This window comes from Mastomys coucha, unplaced genomic scaffold (assembly GCF_008632895.1).
Source record: "Mastomys coucha isolate ucsf_1 unplaced genomic scaffold, UCSF_Mcou_1 pScaffold1, whole genome shotgun sequence".
Taxonomy (NCBI): domain Eukaryota; kingdom Metazoa; phylum Chordata; class Mammalia; order Rodentia; family Muridae; genus Mastomys; species Mastomys coucha.
In genome coordinates, this window is record NW_022196891.1 from 88,427,635 (window position 1) to 88,441,121 (window position 13,487).

The 13,487-nt window shown below is 49.6% G+C and overlaps 1 long non-coding RNA gene across 2 annotated transcripts; it reads right to left on the bottom strand.

Moving 5' to 3' along the window:
• Positions 1-821: 821 nt before the first annotated feature.
• LOC116068879 lies at positions 822-4,409 on the bottom strand. 2 transcript variants are annotated; one of them, XR_004109743.1, is made up of 4 exons: positions 4,294-4,409; positions 2,893-2,956; positions 1,221-1,354; positions 822-1,056 (listed from the first exon to the last, which is right to left on the bottom strand). It is a non-coding gene; the product is annotated as an uncharacterized LOC116068879 (long non-coding RNA). The 2 variants fall into 2 exon arrangements; XR_004109737.1 differs by lacking the exon at positions 1,221-1,354 and having other exon boundaries at positions 4,267-4,409.
• Between the last annotated feature and the right edge of the window lie 9,078 nt (positions 4,410-13,487).

Consider the following 13,487-nt stretch of genomic DNA (forward strand, 5'->3'; position numbering starts at 1 on the left):
TCAGAAATCCACCTGCCTCTGCCTCCCAAGTGCTGGGATTAAAGGCGTGTGCCACCACCACCCGGCGCAGGGTTTCTCTTTATAGCCCTGTCTGTCCTGGAACTTGTAGACTAGGCTGGCCTCCAACTCAGAAATTCATGTGTCTCTGCCTCCCAAGTGCTGGGATTAAAGGCATGTGCCACCACTGCCTGGCGTTCCTCATTATTTTTAATTATTATTTTTGTTGTTGTTAGTGTGTTAGTTTCTCTTTGAGACTATGTCTTGGCATGTGGGTCTGTTTGGCCTGGAACTCACTATGTAGCCCAGGCTGGTCTCAAACTAGTGACAGTCTTCCTATATCAGGGTCCTGAGTTCTCAGATCACAGATGGCCCCCATGGCCAGCTCTGTGTCCATCTCAGTCCCCGCCACAGCCTGGTCTCCTGGCTTCTTGTCTTGCTCTTCCTGCCATTTCTGTTGCTCCTGAGGCTTCTTTACACAGCAAAACCCTTCACTGTGTACCTGGCTCAAATGGAAGGTTCTGGTAAGTGTCACAGTGCTCAGTACACAGTTCTTCATTCTGAGGTCTGTCTCCCCCCACCCCCACTTCTGAAGCCTCTTCTTTTTCCTTCCTAGATTCTGCCAGTATCCCGTTAGCTTTGTAAACCTGTCTGCCCCGGGCTTCCTCCGTCTTTTCTCCAGGCCCTGCCAGGGCTGTTCTGTAGGCATTGCTCCCTGACCTGAACTAACTCCTACTGACCCTTCAGACTCCAGCCTCACAGACTTGAAGGAAATAAGGCTAAGGCATTTAAGATGTCAGCCTTTATTATGTGTGTGTGTGTGTGCCTTTATTATAATGTGGAATGCAAGTAATCCAGCAGTCATTCGTCAAAGAAGAATTATGATCTGATCAGTTACTGGTTATGACAGCGCTGATCCCAGGTGGGCCTATGGGAGGATTTTTTTTTGCAGAGCCAGCCAGTCAGTAGTTCCATCTTTTGACAAAAGGTCAAAGGGTTCCGTGAGGATGCAGGCTGACTGATTGTGATGGCCAGTCTTGGTTGGCAACGTGACAGGGTCTGGAATTGAGTAACAGGCAAGATTAGACACACCTGTGGAGAATTTTCTTGACCAGGTTAATTGAAATCGGGAGACTCATCCTAAATGTGGATTTCACTTTCCTGTGGCAACTCAGCTCAGATAAGAGGAAGTTCGAGAGAAAGCTTTTGTTTGTTTGTTTTACCCAATTTCCTTTGAATATGGCTGGCGTGCTCATCCACCCTATTTGGGAGCTTGGCAGTACTTGTCGCTGTGTGCATTCCTTCACTGACATCAGACCCCAGCCTCGTCGTCAGCCTTCAGATAGAGACTGCATCTCTGATTTTTGGAGAAGAGACGAGTAATAACTTTACAGGAATTTAGAAAAGATTTCCATCCCAAGGCCCTGGCTCTAATCAGCTTTCGTATCCACTGTTAATTAACTTCTTGTCCGTGGAAAGTTGCTGCCGTTTGGGAAGACTTGAACTTAACACATAAAATAAGTCCTTGTCCTGCTTTGCCGAGTCCCAGCCTGTGACACTAGACAGGCTATCTGTGAGTTCTGTGTGCTTGTAACTATAGTGTCCTGCATTAAAAATTACTTTGTTTTTTAAGTGTGTGTGTGTGAGAGAGAGAGAGAGAGCGGGGGTAGGAGGAGAGAGAGAGGGATATGTGTACAGGTACCCATGGAGTCCCAGGATAGTGAGCATGAGGAGATGGCTTAGCAGGCAAGAGCACTTTCCATTCAGATCCTCAGCAACCATTTAAGAAGGCTGGCAGGTCCTTCAGGAACCCCCTGGCCAAGTAAAGCATGAACTGGAGATCCCTGGAGCCACCAGCCACTTAGGTCCTCTGTTCTTGATGTCATCCAGGCAGCTCAAGGCCACTGCTTGCCCCTCCATGCCACTGCACCCTTAGACATCCATGCCTGACCACCAGTAACCCTGCCGGAGACCCCAGCTTTGTGATCATGGGGTTGGTCTGAACCATTGTTTCTGTCACCTGACTTCCCAGCCCTCGGAACCCCAGTGTCATCTCTAGGGTGCCCACCATCGAGACTCCCATGGTGTCTTGCAGAGGTTCACATGCAAAAATAAAAGCTGCAGAAGCCCCTGCTCCCCCCCCCCAAGAAGTCTGATGTGGCACACAAACCTGTAACCCTGCTTGGTTGTGGGCAGAGACAGGTGGATCCTGGAGCTCAGTGGCTACCAGCCTCGCTCCTTGTTCAGTGAGAAACTCTGTCTCAAGGGAATACATCAGGAAGCGAAACAGGCTACCCAGAGCTTTCCTCTGGCCTTCACACAAAGTGCATACAACAGTGTGTGTGGTGTGTGTGTGTGCGTGTGTGCATGTGTGTGTGTAGTGTGTGCGTGTGTGTGCATGTGTGCGTGTGTGCATGCATGTGTGTGTGCATGTGTGTGCATGTGTGTGTGCACATGTGTGAGTGTGTGTGTACATGTGTGTGTGGTGTGTGTGTACGTGTGTGCGTGCGTGCATGTGTGTGCATGTGTGTGTGTGTGTGTGTAATGTATATCTACATGCACAAATAAGTAAACAGTTTAGATAATAACGGCTCATGAGGTTGTTTAAACTATAAGGATTAAATGTAGAATGGATATGAAATTATTGGCAATATGTGATATGTAAGCTGTCAACTAAAAGTCAGAGAGTATTTTAATCTTTTGATGGACTGATGCTGTTTTCCTTCTGTGTATTCCCAGCATTCAGACTTCACAGAGAGGTAGAGAAAGCTCTTTCAAGGCACCGAGGTTCATTCTTCCATCTGTGAGTACCTAGGGGAGGGTCTGGATCGCCTCCTCAGGTGGCTCACGCACTCACACACGCATGCACACACAGGTCAGAATTGCAGGGCCTACCTCACTCAGGGTCACAGGCCATCAGGGCAGGTGTGGGAGACAAGGTGCCCGGTCTTCCAGCTAGCTGTGGAGTAACAGCAGTGTGGGCAGTTGTCCAGACCAACCCCAGAACATTAATTAGCTTTGACAGATTCTACAACCTAGGCTGCCTCCTTCAGAAATAGGGAACTGCTTGGACTTGTCGGGACTGGGTGGTCGGCAGCACCGACACAGAGGCAGACCCCAGAGCTGATGCCAGAAAGGAAGGGAGCGAATACGATGAAGAGGAGCAGTGGTGTGTAATAGCCAGGCCTCAAAGCCAAAAGTACAGTTTGGGGAACTTGCCTAGCCTCTCTCAAGCTTCTGTAAAATGAGAATAATAATACTTAATTTTCACTTTTATTTAAGGATTACATTTACATGAAAGAATTTTTACAAGTAGATGAAAACTACCTGATTATGAAATGATTGTGAATTCACCTATCTGACACAGTTGCTCAGACACCACATGGTGTGTGCATCCCTGGGCCTTCCCAGAGCTACAAATGAAAGCCCATGCACTGCAAGGTGCAGCATAGCCCACATGATGTGTGTGTGTGTGTGTGTGTGTGTGTGTGTGTGTGTAGGCCAGAGGAGGAAATCCTCTCTGCCTTAGTCCCTAGAGACCTTCTCTCTGCCATCCCTGAAGTTACAGAGTATCTAGCTGGCATTTCTCTATCATCTGTCTGTCTGTCTGTCTGTCTGTGTGTGTGTCTGTTATGGGGGAGCGCTGTGGTGCATGTGAGAACAAGGAGTCACTTCTCTCCTTCTATCATGTGGGCTCCAACAGTTAACTCAGGTTGTCAGGGTTGGTGGCAAGTGTTGTCATCTCTGTTGGCCTCAAGCCTGGTTTTTTAAATTAAATGTTAGAGCGCTGAACTCAGGTCCTTGTGCTTACACAGTGAGGACATTTACTCACTGAGTAGCCACCCAACCTACCACGTAGCTGCCTTTTTAAACAAACAAACAAACAAACAAAGTAGCCTTGGCTGGCCTGGAACTTGCCTTATAGAGCGAGCTGGTCTTGAACTCACAGAGATCTCCATGACTCTGCACCCCAAGTGCTGGGACTAATGTCATGATGTTCTATTGTGACACCTCTACATAGCTTTTTATAATTCTTGTCAGACATGACAGCTGCCACAGCTCCGAGAGGGAGTTAGAACTTTCCTGGCCTGTAGCTGCCTTGACCCTGGCAGCTTGCGGCTCAGCTAAGACTTCCCCAGAGTCTCATAGCTTTGCTCTACCTAGCCCAAACCATGAGCCCCAGCTTACACTAAAGCCACATGGGCCACTACTCTAGGGGTAAACAGACCTCACAGCTGCCGTTGTCCACCCACCCCCACTAACACAGACCTGCTGGGTCTGGACCCACACTTGTACCGTGTGTGTTTTTCCGAATTTGTTCCCAGGAGCCCCTTCGGCACTTGCTCTCTGGCTGGGTCCTTGCTCCCTTGTGCAATCGGGCCCTGGTGGCCAGCGCTATGATGAATGGGCTTCCTCAGGCAAACAGGCAGTGACTGAAGCCCTGCCAGCTGTGTGGCCTCAGCTTGCACCACACTCCCACAGGAGGGGCCCATGTGTCACAGCGCTGCTGGGCAGCGGTTCCCGGAGGCAGCGAGCCCTTTGCTCGTGCCACGGCCTATCAAGTGGCTACAATTCCATTTGGCTGCTGATGGCTGCCCCATTGCATCACACTGCCCTGACCCCTCCATTGTGCTCAATAGTTTTCAGGAACGATTGTGTGTGAGGGTGAAACTCTACAAATCTTCCCCAACGCAATTTCAGAAGGACTACTATGAATAATGAAAAAAAAAGACGCACATTTTAATAGGGAAACATCTGTCTAGTTGATGGTTTAGAGGAGGGGCCACTGCCATAGCCTGTGACCCCAGTGCCTGAACCCTTGGCTGGAGAGCAGGGTCAATTTCATTTTTAAATTTACATTCATTGAATTTGTGTGTGAGAGAGGAGGGAAGGAGGGAAGAAAAGAGAGAGAACAACTTGTGAAAATCTAGGGTCTCTGGTCTCTTGTATGTGAGTTCCAGAGACTGGACATCACTCTTGGTGGCAAGCTCTCTTACCTGCTGAGTCATCTCAGCAGGTCTTCATTTAACGCACGAAAATATTTATTTTTATTTTGTATGTATGAGCTTTTGCCTGCATGTATGTAGTTCTATGCACCGCATGTGACTGTTGCCCACAGAGAGCAGAAGAGGGGATCAGATGCCCTTGAACAGGAGTTAGAGACAGTTGTGAGCTGCGAACAGAGCCCAGGACCTGTGAGTTATCTCCCCAGCCCTCATTCAGAAGTTTAACTGAACACATGCTATGTGTTCTGGGTACCCAGCAGTGTAACAAAACAGAGAAAAGGCTCGGCCCTCACAGGGAGGACATTCTGACGTGCTCAGAATGGGTGTGTCACAAACTGTTATCAAAATCAATATAATAAAGCCAGAGACATTTTTCAGCCCCACACACCAAGCACCCCGTACCTAGCTGGGTCCCTGGCTCCTTAGGGTTTGATTCCCCCATCCAGGCACCGACCAGCAGCACCACCATATAGAAAGACCACCTGGGTTCATTCTCCAGTCGTGTCGTGTCCCAGTGATTTAGAGTTCAGCTCATCACCCAAGTGGACTCCATCTCCCTGCCAGAGTGTCCTCTCTCTCAGGGATTTTCTCCTCTATCTCTCCAGGCCTGACCATGTGAAACCAGCTGTCCCACCCTGCCCTGCACCGCACGGCAGTCAGCCACAGACAGAGAGGCAAGGAGCAGCGTCCCACACCAGGTTAGAACAAGGAAAGTCCTATCACCAATGCCCAGTGAAATCACTTCCAACCAAGAATGTCTGGTTTTTCAGCCACTCAGTTTCTTTGACCAAGAAGCACCCTGGATTTGATTTCGCTGTGGATGGTGGTGGTATTTTGTTAGTTTGAGACAGGTTTTCCTGAAGCCCAGATTGGCCTTGAAATCACATAGTTGAAAATAGATAACCTTGAACTCCTCATCCTCCTGCCCCAACTTCCCCAGTGAGGATTTCTGGCATCTAGTATCATGCCTGGTTCTATTGCATCGCTAGGGATTGAGAACCTAAGGCTCAGGGCAGCCAGTTAAGCACTCTGTGGCTGATTGGTAAATATCACTTGTTACCCATGCAACCCTGAGCACAGGGAGAGCTAGAGTATAGTCCGCCCACACTCTCTACCCTGGGATCTGGGTGCCGCTTGGCTCTGCCCACACCTTATTTCACAGCTCTCTGCTTTTGTTTCAGCGAAGCCTGTGTGCCCACCATTGCCTAAGCGCTGTGCAGCTTCCATCCAGGGTCTTTGCATTCTTGTCTGGATGTGTTCCCCGGGTCACCAATCCCCTTCCATCCATCAGGCTGGCCAACTCTAGACGCTTCAGCCTTTCTACCCCCGGTGTGCCACACAGGACCCACAGCCCCATGGCTTTGGAGTACAGCCAACTGGGTACAGCCCTTCCCTCCCACTTGAGCCTATTGTCTGTAGAGCCTGGCAAAGTGTGTGGCCTGCAGGAGGGGCCTAATGGTGATAAAGTGAAGTGGGGATTGAGCGGGGCACACAGGTGGAGGCAAGAGATGGAGGGAGGAGGAAGAAGGGGTCTTGTCACACCACAGGAAGAGATGGTTGCCTGCCCCTCATTCCTTCCTCTTCTGGCTAAATACTTCAGTTACCTCCGCCCTCAATCAGTCTCCTCTCCATCCTTTAAATCACCTTGTCCTCCACATCCTTCCTGGCGAGGCCAGGCATTTCCTGCTGAGCGGGCAGGCAGGGAGGAGCAAAGACATTTCCTGCATAGGGTCATTCCTTCTGTTTAGGCATCTGAGAGACATCTTGGCAGAGTTGGTGCCTTCAGAAATGATGGGATTTGGGGGAGCCAAGCGGAAAGTCCCCAGTTTCTAGCTCCTTTGTCTAAACAGTCCCATGAGGTTCTTCCTGGTTGACAGCAGCCTTCCACCAGACTGAACCTGTGAGACCGGTTTGTTCTCATCAGCCAAATGCAGCCCACCCTAGCTCTCCACAGGCGGCTTCCCTGGCAAGGGTCCGGTTCCTCTCCTGCTTTAGCAGCCCAGCATGGTCCTGCTGTGTTCACTGGGACCTTTGTCTTCTGACCAGCCAGGGAGTCATCAAGAGGTGAGGACAGGAGCCGAGAGAAAGCAGGCGGTGAGCCAAAAAGGCTGGTGGCACTGGCTGGAATTTGGCAAGGCCACCAGGGCACTTGCTGTGTACTGGTTGGCCCTCTGCCCAAAACCACACACCTCGCAAGTTACTGGAGTTATCCTCACAGAAGAGGGAGAAAGCACCTAAGAGATTAAGAATTCTGCCTGAGGTTGCCCAAAGCCAGGATTTGAACCCTGGTTATCTGCCACAAGCCCTGCCCCACCCCCACTCCCCCAGTCCTCCTCAGTGCTGCCAAAGATGGCTGGAGGGCCCGAGGCAGAAATCCTCTTCCTGTGACCTCCCTGTGACCCCACACCCTCTCCTGTAGGGTTACCAGCTCCAAATGCCTATGACCTTTCCACCTGTGGCCCTCCCCTTTCTCCAGAACTCAGCAGGGGACACTGTGAACCTGGAATGTCTCTGGCACTTCATCTGAACTGTTGGGGTGGCTCAGTGATGAACGGGCTATGATACCTCATCGGAGTGCACCATCAGACCATCATCCCACAATGCCTCATCGGAGTGCACCATCAGACCATCCCATGGGAGAAGCCTGAGGACGGCCTTCAGGCCGATGCCCCTGTCCCCAGCCATCCTGGCTCTGACTCCCTCCCTCCCCACCTGAGATAAGCATAGGTGGGGACAGGAGAAGGAGGAGGAAACAGGCTAGCTATGGGATGGGCCAGCCAACAGATATTTCAGAACCTGAGGGAAATTTCTTGTTCTTCTTTTGACTCAGAAGATGTCAATAATAATAATGATAATCATCATCATCATCAAACTAAAGAAGCATCTAGTTGGATGTTACAGTTCTTCTGGGGTTGTTCTTTTCTCTTAAAAAGTGTATACAACACCATTTTCGTGAGAAAAGCCTGAAGTCATAAATACAGCCACTAAGAAGAACCATCGTGGGACACACCCCAAGGAGCAGCCAGCCATCCCTTCAGAAACACCCGAAACTCTCTAAGCAAGCCTGAGCTTTCCCATGTGGTCTCGGAGCAGTAGGAGGGGAGTTAGAAAGCAGACAAATGCTTTAAACAGACATTAATGGGATTTAAAGTTGGCTCACTCTGCTGCAAGCCAAAAGCAGCTCTGAGCACGTTCCCTGGAGGAGCGTGCCACTTTCTGTGAAGAGCACTCCTGTAGAAGGTAAACATCTGGATTTTCCTCACATCCCAGGGTCTCCCTGCTCTAATCGTAATTGTATCACAATGTTACTTCTAAACCCAAATCACACTAGAAGCCCACACCTTAGAAGAGGAAGGGCTCTAGAGTTGTAATGCTTAACCAGGAGTTTGGAGCAAGACCTCTGAAAATGAATGAAAGCTGTGAACAGGAGAAGCGGGTGCTGAGGCTGCACCAGGGAGAGAGAGGGCTTCCATCGGTGGAAGCCCAAGCTGTGAACAGGAGAAGTGGGTGCTGGGGCTGCACCAGGAAGAGAGAGGGCTTCCACCGGTGGAAGACCAAGCTCTGCTCATAATGGCCACTCTTCTGTTGCTGTGGTGAAGGATCCTGACAAAAGAACTCGGGGCTCACGGAAGCTGGGTGTGTTGTGGCATCTGGTTCTACTGGGATAGAACGGATCATGACAGGAAAGCGTGGCCGTGGCAGCGGGAGCAGGAAGCTGCTGATCACACAGAAAGCGCAGAGAACAGGAAGAGGGGCCAGGCTTATCAGACTTCAAAGTAAGGCCTCAAAGCTCACCCTCAGCGACTACTTCCTCCAGCCGGGCTCAACCTCTTAAAAGTTCCAGAACCTCCCAGGGTAACACCAACACCTGGGGACTGAGTGTTCAAACGTGCGAGCCCATAGAGGACATTCCTCATTTAAACGACCAGACTGCTATTCCAACGGGCCCAAGTGTGACTCCCAGCACCCTTTTCGGGTTGCTTACAGCCACCTCTAATTCCAGATCCACGGGGATCTGGCCTCCATGGGCATCTGCCCTTACACACACAAACCTACACACACATGCTTAATTAAAAATATGAAATATATTTTAAGTGCATGCTCGTCTGCCTTACGTTCCATGCAGTATCATAGAACGAGAGACGTGGGCATCCATGCGAGACCTGGCCACCAGAGTGAGGGAGAGGCCAGGAGGGCTATCGGAAGCCAGCGCAGTGGCTGTGGTTCTTGCTGTTGCCAGCTTCCCTCCTGTGAAGCAGACTTCCCCAGCTGGCAGCCTGGACACAGTACTGGAGGCTCATGTCTCAGCCCTGGCCAAGCTGAGTGCACGGTGCTGTGACCTGTTCCAGGCATGCGCACGAGCATGGGCTGTGACCTGTTCCAGGCATGCGCGCGCGAGCATGGGCTGTGACCTGTTCCAGGCATGCGCGCGCGAGCATGGGCTGTGCATTGTGTCAGTGGCTCTATCTGTAATTCACCGACTCTCACTGCAGTCCCAGAAGAAATGTTCAGAATCTTTTTCTCAAGTTTTGTCTTCAGGAGTTAAACAGAAATCACCTTGTAGTGGTACTATTTATTGGTCATTTACCTGTGCTAAGACATTGTGTTGATTTGAGGTCACAAAGCCATAATTTATAAATAAAGAAATTGAGGATGAGAGTGTATATTCATCCATGGTTTAGAGTTACTAACCCAAGTTTGTCCAGTTCCAACCCTTTGATGAGCGTCAGAGCGTCCTCGGTTGTCCCCAACACAGTCTTGTGGCATGTACAGTTACCATGGCCCAGGGCTAGGGGATTTGGTTAACACAGTTCTAAGCATTTATTTCTTTTTATCTTGTGTGGATGGATATTTGCCTGTGTGTATGTATGTGCGCCAACTGCGTGCCTGCTGAACAAAGAGATCAGAAAAGGACATCAGATGCGCCGGAACTTGAGTTACGGACAGTATGGATGCTGGGAGCTGATCCTGGGTCCTCCGCATGAGTGACCAGTGCTCTGAATCACTGGGCCATCTCTCCAGCCCCAGTTAGCAAAATCTAAAACCCCGTTAGTGTTCAGGACACACACTCTAGTGGAGGAAGGTCAGAGCACACGGAGATGTCAAGCTTAGCTGATTTTCCTGGGGTTGGTCTTCCATATCTCTACAATAGCTTTCTATGGAGAAAGCTGCAGAAACCCCCTGTGTTGCACATGTCCTTTTACAGTACAGCCTCACTCTACCTACATCAAGAGGAAACTCTTCTAATCTGCAATGCGCTGCTTTTAGCAGTAGAATTTGTTGGATGTGGTGTTGCCGTTGTCATGTTGCCCTGAAAGCAAGCTGTGAAGGCTGATGGGGGGCGGGGGCAAAGAGGAGAACTGAAACCTCCCAGACAACAGCAATCACTAGATGCCAACGTGGCTTCTTCACATCCCCAGCCCAGCTGCTAGCTAGGCATAGCGTGCAGGTGAGTCCTGCCAACAACCATGCTGTCGAGGGAAATTGACAAACGACGCTCTGTCTTCAGCCATTGATTCTCTTATCCAAAAGCCACAGGTCTTCCCAAATCCCACTAATCACGAAACTACAACACCAGTGAGAAGGTGAGGAAGGTAAGCGTGCTAACCGCTGAGCAGGAAAGACTTGGTGGGCAGATGGGTCAGGGAACAGCCGCTGACCACAGCTGTGGAAGTTATAGTCCGTGGCTTCTGAGAGAAGGGAATGGTGAGAGGCCCCCCGGTTTGATTGACCCATAGCGCCTCTAGACTGGGCGTGGCAGTGCGTGCCTGCGGTCTCTGCACTCAAGAGGGTAAGGTGGGAAGATCAGAAGTACACCACCGTCCTGGACTACATAGTGAGTTTAACACCAGCCAGAGACACATGAGACCTTGTCTCAAAATGAAAAGAGCACACACACACATGCACACACACACACACACACACACACACACACACACTAAGGTAAAGTGCATGGTCTCTGGAGAGAGATTGCCGGGCTCAGTATGTACTCGTCCGTGACAGCAGGGCCCAAGAAGGTCACTGAATTGGCTGAGCAGCAATTGAATGTCTCACCAAGCAAGATGAGGATTACATATAACTTCTGTACAGGGGCTGGCACAAGATATGTACGTAGAAAAATCATAGGCATCCTGACTGTTGAGATTTGTGGGAAATTCAGTGGGGGAGTCACAACGTATTCTACTGTCTTAGGTTTGGAAGGAATCAAGGGAGCCTGACTAAAGAGGGGAAGAAGGGAGGTAAAAAGCCTGGTTAAACACCACCGGTGCCATGTGGTCAGTAAGTTCCAGTGGTGCTAACCCCTCCTGGTTATTACTCGGCTTTCAGAATGGGTCCACCAGAAGCTGGGTTGCGGTGGAGTGGCTTTCACACAAAGGCCTAATTCATTTCCCAGCATGCCTGCAGGTTTTCCTTCTGACACGATCACCCACACAACAAGCTGCCCCATGCACGCAGACTGGGAGCAGCCCGGCCCTGTGGGCATCGCGTGCAGAGCTCTGCTTCAGGCCAGGCTGAGGGCTAGAGGCAGGCAGAGAGGTCGGGTCCTGACCTCCTGGAGGCCTGGGCTCTAAGCAGCCCACTATGATTCTGTGCTCCATTCATCTGCCCTCTGGGGCCCAAGGCTGCATGCTGAGCTGGCTTAAATATGTGTGTATAGGTATTCATCAAGTGTATTCATCAACTGAATGGGGGGATCTATAGGGGATGTACTCCATGTTAGTCACAGTTCTTGGGATAGGACTTAAGCTGAGCTTAATTTTGTCTTTTCTTCATGTTTCCAATTGTCCACAGTGATCACATGTTCCCATGGTAGTTTTGGTTAAGAACAGCAATATAGTCATGTGCAGCTTGGTGTGCCTTTAATCTCAGCACTAGGGAGGTAGAGGAAAGCAGATGTCTATGAGTTCAAGGCCAGCCTGGTCTACTTCGTGAGTTTCAGGACAGCCAGGGCTATGTAGAGAAATTCTGTCTCCTCCTCCTCCTCCTTCTCCTCTTCCTCTTCCTCCTCTTCCTCTTCTTCTTCTCCTCATCTTCTTTCTTCTCCTCTTCCTTCCTCTTCCTCTTCTTCCTCCTCCTCAACAGTATAATGCAATGACCAAAAGGTACAGAATCCATGAAAGAAAGGAAACTCCAAAATTAAGAGATAAATTACCTTCAGCTTCAAGATTTGTCCCTCTGTCTCCTAGAATTCGTAGAAAGATGTTTGAGACCATTGGCAACCAAAGTCTGGGTCTGTGAGTCTTTGTCTCAGAAGATATCAATATCCATCTATACTTAACTGTATAAAGTTAAAAATAAATAGATAAAAGCAGAGAATACTTCCATAACAATTAATATATATGTATGTTTATACAAAAATGTATATATAATATATACAAAGGTTTATATTTTACATTAAAATACATTTAAATAATGTAAACATATATATTATATATTTTTATATATTCAAAATATATTTTTATGTATTAAGTACACTATAGCTCTCTTCAGACACACTAGAAGAGGCATCAGATCCCATTACAGATGGTTGTGAGCCCCTATGTACTTGCTGGGAACTGAACTCTTAACCAATAAACCATCTCCCCAGCCCTCCATGACAATTTTAACTCGGTCCTCACAGAGAACTTGTGAGAGAGGGTCAGTCAGTTCTTATCCCTAAGGAAGAGAAGGTCCAAGGAGCTTGAGTCCAGGCATCTGACGATTAGCAGCCACTGCACAGTGATAGCAGAAACAGCATCGTAACTGCTTTCAGAGAGAAAGATGGAGGCCCCCTGGAGCCTGGCTCCCTCCCTCCACACCCTCCACACCCTCCCTGGCTGGGCTCATCCATAATAGAAAGCTGCTTTTTATTTCTGGAGGTCTTCAAAGTCCCCCTTACCAACCTTACTAACAATTTCCGTCTTCCACCCACCGCTGGAATCCCAAAGAAGAGTTCAAAGACATAGCCATGGCAAGCTAGGATGAAGGCTCCATTAATCTCTTCCAAGCACAAGCCACCAACCAGGCTCTTGAAACGATTGTAAAACCAGTACCTAACTTAGTCCTTACAGACGCTGTGAGAGCCACAGTGAAACTTGGCACCCCCTCCCTTCCATGTTTGCCGTGTACTGTGATTACTGAGAGACCAGTGACCCTGGACACCCACTGCTGTGTCACCAATATCAAGGACTTTGCCCTGGGTTTCTCTTGCTCCTGGACACGGGCGATCTGTTCCCGTTTGCCAGAGAGGAAACTCAGGCTCCTAGAAACTAAGGAACTGAGCATCTAAGCTGGGCTCTGGGCGGGCTGCAGACCCCAGCCATGGCTCACACTCCCGAAGAGTCATTCCTAAAACATTTGTGTCATGAGAGAGGCACACAGGGACCAGCCAGGACAGTGGCCAAATAATGAGGACAATGGGGTAGGAAGGGCAGCTGAGCCTGGTGAGGACTAAGCACGCACTGAACCAAGAACCCCTGGCAGGCAGCAGGCATAAAGAAGACA